Below are 5,839 nucleotides of genomic sequence, written 5' to 3' on the forward strand. Positions count from 1 at the left end.
ATACCCTTCAAATACCTCTCTTCTGCTACCATAAAAATAAATAAAATAAATTAATAAAAATCCCAATTAGTGTGTCAAAATTTGAGTTTGCACTGGTTATAAGTCTAGTCATAAATTTACTTTGCGTTTTTTGAAAGTATATTTTCACAGTACACATTTTGAAAATACAATCAACGTGTTTAAAATTTCTGATGATGGTTTGTGTAAGAGTAGACAGTCCTGGTTATTTTATAGTACTTAATCTAGAATGTTTCATCTAGCATAGGTAGTAGAGTTTCCCTCTCTGCAGGTGAGAAAACTGAGGAATGGGAAACAAATGGTTAATCTCTTTACAGAAGAACAAGGACCAGAACTCAAGCTGACCTTTCCTGTAGTCTATACATTGACCTGAATGTTCATGAAGTAGCTTGTGTGTTATGAAGTCCTATACGCATCCATGGATCAAACACTTTCATTAGTCAAATAGTGATGACTTTGAGTAAAACTCCTGGATTATTTGAGGTCATAGAAAATTCATGTCACTTTCGTGTCATGTTTTCCAGGAATAGTGTTCTATTTACAGAGTAACAGAGATGCAAAGAGCCTTGTTGAAAGGGATAATGTCAGACAGTTGCTGTGGCCAAGGTTCAGTATTGCTTTCTCCCTTGCCATTTTCTGCTTTGCCTATCTAGTCTTCAGATTTCACTGCAGTGGTACTTGTATTATCCATAGATTTACCACTAACTCTGTCTCTGAAAGCAGCCAGCAGAACTCTCAGTGAATCAAATCTCACATGCTTCTACTGAATTATTTTAGTCTATACCTTTAGTATCCAGACACCAACTCCGGTTATTTCTGAAAAGAAAGTATGTGGAGAACTAGTTATATATATGTGCATGTGTTTTTTATAGAAAGGAACAAATGTATACAATCATGTACTCCTGTTTAAAAACAGATGATGTATTACAGTTAAAATACATCACAGTTTTATGGTATTTTCAGCAAAGGGGAAACATATAAAAGGTACTAAAGATTAGGACATCTGTCTTATTTATCAACATGCACTATTTAATTGCAGGATTTCAGAACCAGTTTTAGCTCTGGGTCATGACTGATAGAACATGATACACACATTCAAAACAAAGAATAGACAGGAAGAATATTGAATAGTTCCTTTCCATCCCAGAGGAAACTCCAAGGAGCACAATTCCAGACTTGTAGGGCAAATATGAGCAAATAGTCTCATCATGTTTTTTGTTTTGTTTTGTTTTGATTTGATTTGTTTTGTTTTTTCCTTTCTTTCTCTTTTCTTTCTCCTGAAACTGTCTAGGAAGACACTATTTAGACAAAATGCAAAGCCTCTATGGAAGAGAAAGAAAACACTGAAATGTTTCAGTTTTATTCTTATAGCCCAAAGTACAGGCATGCATAATAATCATTAAAACCAAATAAAGAAAAAAAAATCTTGTAAACAAAAAATACTTATGATGTGCTGTTGTTTTATCTGTTGTGTTTCACATACCTCATGCTTTCCAGTGCCTACAATTATTTCTGTGACTAGCTGAAAATAGCCAAAATTAGCTTGATAAGAAGTTCCTTCTTCTCTTTGTACAAAGTAAAGATGGACCCTTACCAATTCCACATTTAATAAGAACATAAAAAACATGAGATGATCAATGATGTTTACAGTCTAACACTGGTGATTCTGGAAAGGATGGCTGAGGGCATTCAGTGTTATGTCATTGGCACTCTGCAGTATACCTACAGTTTATGAGGACTTGTGGCTCAGGAAAAGATTAATGATGCTGATTATTTAGTGCTTACATATTGTGTACTATATTGGTTTATTTTCATCTGTATATATCACCTGCCCAGTTTAATTCTCTCAAAAATTTGAGTTAGAAACACACAGTTGCTATTCGGAGAGGTATAAAGACAGTAAAGTACTTAACAAAAGATGGACTATCTACTGCATGCATGAAATGAAAATGAGAAAATGAAGCAATTCTCTCTTGAAAAGGTACTTGAAAGAGAATTCTCAAACTAGGCATGCAAGAAAGCATTATGAGCACAGGTCTTTGAAGAAATCCTGAATATCTGAATCAACAGGCTATATTTTGGCCTGTATGAATACAGAAAACAACAACAACAAAAAAGCCATGGTAAATGAACCCTAATGAACTGAGGAAGTTTCCTTCAAACTCCCTTCTGTTACTGTAGAAAATATCCTATTCACATCTCTTAATGATGCTGTCTTTTGTGTCTTCTCCCCTACGTGCCTTCCACTCTCGTTCAAGCTTAAGGAACGGTTTAACCTGAAGATGAGTGATAATTTTGTTATATTATAGGCAATGGTTATAATTAAAGGCATGATCTGATACCATAAAATCATTTCATACTTTTGGCCTTAGAGGATAAGCTATAGTAGCCTCAGGGTGGCCCTAACATAAAACTAGTGGTTTTTTTTTTGTTTGTTTGTTTGTTTTTAATTAGCACATTTTATATTCAAATAAATGAAGACATTTATTTATCATACATGAAAAATGCTCAGAAATAATTTTTTATATGTCCAAAGACTGCAAGTAAGCAGTAAAGTAGTGGTAGAGTATGGCTATATTATATGCTACAGAGAATGGCAGCAGTATAAAAACTGTGAATGAACTAGATCTGGCACTGGCTATGGTGTGTTCATATTGTATCAGATAGATAGTTTGTGGCTGACTGTTATCTACTCTACATCGCTTTGACACTCATAGGTCGATGCAGTGAGGGTTGACGTTCCTTCATCATGTTTTCTTTGCTAGATTTGCAGATACTTGCTATAGTACGACTTGTTTGTACCAGTTAATCTTTTCTATTTTTAATATCATGTAGCAATTATCTCTAGCTTCCAGTATAGTACAGCTGTGGAGGACTGAGGAATTGCTTTGAGCCCTGCCACTATACTCAGACTCTCATTGGAATTTTGACATGAAGAAAAGGTTTTGAAATCTAAGCTTTTACTTTGGATACTAATATTGGCCACACAGAATGATATTTCCTCTAAGGTCTGGTATGTTCTCAAGGCTGTTAGATCTAGGTTGTTCCTTAAAGCATTGATTTTTTGAAAATTAAAGAAAGACTGCCCTGTTGTTAGACAAAAGTCTCCTCCACTCATGAGAATTTCAATGCAAAAAGCACTGGAAGTGCTCACTTAATCTCACTCTTCTCAGTTCAGACACTTCCAGATAGCCTGTATTTCCAAGAATAAATAACTAAGTGTCAAATCAAATCGAGGGCTGATAAGTTTATATGTGGTGAGCTGGACACACATGTGCCCACACCATTTTTAATTTAAATTGGTTTTAACTGTATATATATTAATAAGTTCTAAATGTATGCACTTTCACCCAAACTAATATAACTTAATACCAATGCATATTTATTGTTATTAGATTTTTATAGCATTTTTCCTGTATGGCACCTCATAGGTGTTAAGTTAGCTGAATTCTCTAAAAATCAGGCTGTTTTGAGAACAATGGGTCCATTCACAAGCAACATAAACTGCTTAGCAATTTATAGCTGTTATTTACACTCACCTTGTGCAATATAGGTAGCATAAATCTTCATTGAAACCAAGAAATTAATATATTTGGATACAATGAAACAAGAAAATATCTGAGATGTTTCCTTGTGTTTCATAAAAATGGTCTTTAAGCTTGAGTGCAAGCAAAAATATCCCTATTATAATATAAAATGAAATTACTGAATATATTTTTCTATAATAAGGTTTCATTTAAGTCTTTGTTCTCCCTTCCCCCCACTCCCACATTTCCTCCTCATTTACTATGTCTAATGGTGAAAGCCCCCACTAAAGATGAGCTACAAAGAGAAGAGGAAAATCAGCCTAGTCTACTGGAGCACTGACTGACAATGTTATAAATGATGGCAAGGCTCCAATTTTTAAAATTGTTTCACTTGAAATCTAAACATTGAATCCCTGTACAGTGTTTAGAGGCTTCTCAGCCTTCTCTGATTCAATTTAGAGGAAACATTTATGGGGTTTAAATTGTTCCTGGCAATTCTGAGCTCTGTTGCATTTTAAACAAATGTATTTTATACAAAACTATGCCACATACAGTCCTGAGAAATCTAAAAATATCCAATCAAATTCCATTTGCAAACTAATTCTAATAATAGTCAGTGGATTAATTGTTCTTCCCTCTTGGAATAAAGCTTGGTTTAAAGCTGATAAGTGTGAAATACATATTTTCAGCAACACTCCTCATATGGAATGGCTAAAACAATTCTACAGCCAAATAAAATAAACTTCAAAACAACATGTAGTCTTCTTGTTCAGTTATATATAAGTTCAATACATCAGTCAAATATCAGTTAAGTTAAGCATGGTACTATTTGGAAAATAAAACTTTTGGTTTTCTTACTTAAAAATAAAATTAAAAAAAAATAGAAAAATTGAATAGCTCACCCCTCTGTATTAGAGATGCTTTAATTACATATGACACTGACTATTTTCAGTGTGTCATCTATTCTTTTTGTTTGTTTGTTTTTTCTCCTCTTGGCAGGTGCTATGCTATTCTTATGTGTCTATGGTTGAAGTGACATACCTATGGTGAATTCATCCTATTTGTTCTCTCTCTTTTTTTTTTTTTTTAAGTCTTATGAAGAGGATGGATCTTTTCTAACTCTACATTAAATGTATACTTGAAAACATAGATTAAAAGAACATCTAAAGGTCAAATACCGAGCAACGTGTTTGTGTTCTCAAAGTTTTATTGGCAAGTTCTGCACTCATGTCAATTCTAATTATGTAGTATGTCAGTACCTGGATGATATTCTTAAAATATTTAACCTTCTGTTAGCTCTTTTAAGTCAATCACATTACCTTTTAAATATTTTGACAGTCCTTTTTAAGATTTTCTTTCTTTTTTAACACTTGCTGCCTGCTTAATTTTTCCTTGTTAATGAACCCACCTTTACAAAGTCCAATGTTAATTTCATCTTGCCTTTTACGATTTCATTCTCTCTTTCTTTCTGCTATGTTCAATTCTCTTGTTTGTAAAATCTGATAAGTAACACCTCTTTATTTTTTTTCCTTTTTTTTTTTTTTCCTGTTCTGACAAGGTGATTAGCTATCACTTCATGTAAGCAGATCGTTTGTCACACTTGTTAGTTAGTTGAGGCCTGATTTTCAAAACCAATAGACACCTGTATCATCCATTAACTTTACTCAAATTTAGTCTTCAGTGCCTATCTGGAAATCATGTTCAGACTGATGTTTTCATCTTAATTTATGTTTTCTGCTAGCCAAAACTTTTATTATTGTTGTTGTTGTTGTTGTTGTTATTATTATTATTATTATTATTATTATTTTAAGTACTCACCTTCCACCCTTTTCATTGTATGAGAACTTAGCAATTCTTTAAATTCAAAACCTACCATTGAAATGATTGGTGGTACCTCCAATTAGCATAACTTCAACTAGTAGGGTGAACAGTTGGAATTTCTTTTTTAACTTTATAAACTGATTAAAGTTAAACCAGTACATCATTTCTCTTTCTAAAAATCTAAAAGATTTACACCATTTGGAGCAAGCACATTTTTGCTTGCAGCTGTCAAAACAGGCTGTCAGTTCAATTACCTGGAATGCCTATTAGTCATTTTTTAATAAAGCTTCAACTACTTTTCTCTGCAGTTTAATGAATAAGGTCCTTCTGCACACCTTTTAAATATGTGTTTCTTAGTCCCTATAGAATTCAGAAATTATAAAGAAAAAGTGATTTGATTTACTCCTAAGATGCATTATAATTTCACAAGTTGCATGAAACTGCAATTATTTTTTTTTCTTATGGGACCTCCT

Source organism: Anser cygnoides, chromosome 3 (assembly GCF_040182565.1).
Source record: "Anser cygnoides isolate HZ-2024a breed goose chromosome 3, Taihu_goose_T2T_genome, whole genome shotgun sequence".
Classification (NCBI taxonomy): Eukaryota; Metazoa; Chordata; class Aves; order Anseriformes; family Anatidae; genus Anser; species Anser cygnoides.